At 42.6% G+C, this 3,475-nt stretch overlaps 1 non-coding gene across 1 annotated transcript; it reads left to right on the forward strand.

Moving 5' to 3' along the window:
• The first annotated feature begins 1,069 nt into the window (after nt 1-1,069).
• On the forward strand, nt 1,070-1,175 carry LOC117285657. Its single transcript, XR_004516725.1, has one exon. It is a non-coding gene; the product is annotated as a U6 spliceosomal RNA (small nuclear RNA).
• Nucleotides 1,176-3,475: the final 2,300 nt, after the last annotated feature.

Genomic DNA, 3,475 nt, shown 5'->3' on the forward strand with positions numbered 1-3,475 from the left:
AATATATATTTACACATATACATTCTGTTGTGTGAACGTTCTAGGTCATAGGATAAAATGTTTTCCAGTACCATTTGATTGTTTTAATTTACCCACCCACCAAGAGACCGTGAGTTCTAGTTGCTCTCCAACACTTGATGTTGTAAATTTTTGTTGAATTACTTAATTAATTAATTAATTTTTAGCTCTTCTGGTGTAGCAGTACCTTGGTAGAGTTTTCACTTGAATTTTCCTGATGAATAACAAAGTAAATAATCTTTTCACATGTTTATTAACCATCTGAATATTCTCTTTTATGATAGTTTATAGTAGAATATCCAGAAAATCTTCATCACTTTGGAATAGGCAAGGATCACGCATAGAACAATACACAAACATAACTATTTAAAAGAAAAATACTGAAGCTGTGTATTGTGGCACCCACTTATAAACCCAGCTACTCAGAAAGCTGAGCCAGGAAGATTGCCAGACAGGGTAATTTAGGGACATTTTATCTCAAAATAATTTTTTTTGTTTTGTTTTTTGAGACAGGTTGTTGCTATTCAACTTCTGGTTGAATATGAATTTACTATATAGCCCAGGCCAGCCTTGAACTCACTATACTCTTCCTGCCTCAGCTTCCCAAATGCTAGTTCTCCATGCCTGAGCAGACCCAGAATGCTTTAAGAACTCTAAAATCACTGAAAGAGCTGGGTGTGGTGGCACACACCTGTAATCCCAGCACTTGGGAGGCTGAGGCAGGAGGATCACTGAGAGTTTGAGACCAGCCTGGGCTACACAGTGAGTTCCACATCAGTCTCAACTACATAGTGAGACCCTGTCCCAAAACCCACCCCACCCCCACCCCCAAAAAATAATAAAATCACTGAAAGAAGCCACTCATAGTAATGCATGACTATGATCCGAGCACTTGGGAGGCTGAGTTAAAAGCCGTGAAGTCCATTGCCATGAATTCAAGGCTGGCCTGAGCTACATAATGAGTGCAAGGCCAGCCTACACCACATAGTGAGACCCTGACTCAAAACACCAAAAAAAGTCTGTCTCGTGCTTCCCAATAAAGAAAATTCGAGTACTCGTTTGGCAGCACATGTACTAAAATTGGAATGATACAGAGAAGATTAGCATGGCCCCTGCCTCATAAGGAAAATTCGATACAAGTCTTTTGTCCACTATTGAATTGAGTCTTTTTTCTTTTTTGGTACCGGGGATCCAACTTGGGACTTTATGCTTGTGAAGCAGGCAGTGGAATCACTTATCTAAATCCCCCAACCTCTAGAGGCCTTTAAAGAAGAGCTAGGAAAGAAAGCCCAGGCCTTTTCCAGGCCTTTTGGTTATTTTCCTTCCCCCACATCACAAGTTGATTCTCGTTCTAGCAATCCCTTCCCCGCGGCCCTTCCCGCCAAACACACAGAAAGAAGTGTCCAGGGAGCTGGGTCTGAGAGAGACATCCCCCCTGCTCTTCCACTCACCTGGCAGGGAGTCCTGGCCAGCACTGGCTGAGCCCAGGTCTGGCCACTTTCTGCCTTGTACTTACTTGTGATTCACTGCTGGGTCAGGGTGGTGCCAGGGAAAGCTCATGCTGTCGCCTCCTGGGGCTAAGGAGAGGTCTGCTGCTGCAACTGCCTCCTCCCTCCTTCCCACCCAGTCACCCACCTCGCAGGAGGGCTCTGGGGATTTCTTTTACTGATAGTGATGGTGATGGTATTGAGATTTTCTTGTCTTTCTCCTAATTCAAAACAGATGGACCAAGGAAATGAAGAACAGTTTGACAATTCTAGAAGCCACTTATAAGTTTGGGAAATTTCAAAGGGAAAGTAGAAGCAAGGAAAGTATTAATTTGTAAACAAGAATTTAAAATGCAGCTGGAGAGTTATAAGGACTCAGATTAATCCTGGCAAATATAAGGTGAACCATGTATGTAATTTAAAATCTCTAAACCAGGCCTGGTGGTGCTGGTCTGCAATCCCAGCACTCTCCAAGGCTGAAGCAGGAGGACTGCAAATTCCAGCCCTGCCTGGGCAATTTATCAGTTTAGTAGGACTCTCTCAAAAATTTAAAATAATAATAATACTAATAACAAAGGGGTGGATATGTAGCCCAGAGAGAAGGCCCTGGGTTTAATCCTTAGGATTGCAATCAATCTATTAAAATCTTTAGTATCCACATGAAAATTTAACATTTTTATTATTTTTTTATGCTGTGTTGTTTTTTTTTTTCTACTGGGATCCAACTTGGGACCTTTCACTTGCAAGGCAGGTGGCAGCACCACTAAGTTAAATCCCTGGCCTCAAGTGAATTTATTCTTAAAGCACATCTCAGTTCAAACTGGCCACATTTCAAGTTCTCAGTAGCCACATGTAGCTCTAGTAGAGGTCGTACTGGGCAGCACAGATCAACCAAGAAACTTTTCTTATCATCCTACTTGTGGGAATATGCTGATTAGTTAGTGAGCAGGTTAATAAGGTAAGTTTTGGAGACTATATATACTAGAAAAGGTGTAAAATAATGAGGTAGCAACTAGAAGGAGGGACGGGAATATTACTGTTTTTTGGTGTGGCATCCTACAACATGTGGAAACAGCAAGAGGTAGATACCTGTGAAATCAAAGTGGATCAGGTCTGTGAAGAAGCAGAGGAGAGCCTTCCAGGTAAAGGAAGGGTAAGAGTGGAAGCTGGAGGCATTGAAATACCTGGCAGGAGTGAAGTGGAAGCCCTGTGCCTGGAGCCGTAAGGCTGGAGAGTGAAAGGAGAAGATGGGGAAGAGGTCGGAACCTGAAAACCTTGGGCTTCGGCCTTCTAGCAACAATAATAGGGTCTAATTTGTAATTTTGAAAGGGAATCTGTCTTCTGCATGGAGAACCAATCTGAAAGCAGGAAAAGAAAAACCATAAAAACTAGTCAGGTTGGCCATGTGCCGAGAGGACAGAGGCTTGGCTAAGGTGACCATAGTGAAGGTTGAGAGATGTGAATAACATTGAGATCAGCTTTGAAGGTAAAACTGATAGGCCTGCCTGACAGATGATGAGGAAAAATGAGAAATAAATCACAGATGTTACTTTTGCTTTTGGTTTAAGCACATGGATTTCCACATGCTTCTCTATGCCTACCCAGTGCTTGTAGCTTCTGGGCTCCATGAGTCTGTAATCAGAAAACCGGCTTTCCTGGTTTGGGATGAGAATTTGCCTCCAGAATTTCAAGCCAGCAGATGTGTTCCCACTTGCCTGCTGCCTGTGATTATGGTCTCCTGAAGTCTGTAAGGAATTTGCAAGCCCCCTTGCCAATATCACATTCCTGAAAAGAATGTTTCTGTGCATTTTGGCCCACCCCCCAAAAAATGCTGAAAAGTTGGCCTTTCTCAGAGCGATTGCAGCACAGAACAGGTGAATCAACCTAAATTGAGAGGCAAATTTGTACCACTGATGGGAGAAAGAATAGAAATATATTCTAGGATGCACATTGAGGCCATACAAACTCTT

The sequence above is a fragment of the Fukomys damarensis genome, unplaced genomic scaffold (assembly GCF_012274545.1).
Source record: "Fukomys damarensis isolate Sample0158 unplaced genomic scaffold, DMR_v1.0_HiC HiC_scaffold_11, whole genome shotgun sequence".
NCBI classification, from domain to species: Eukaryota; Metazoa; Chordata; class Mammalia; order Rodentia; family Bathyergidae; genus Fukomys; species Fukomys damarensis.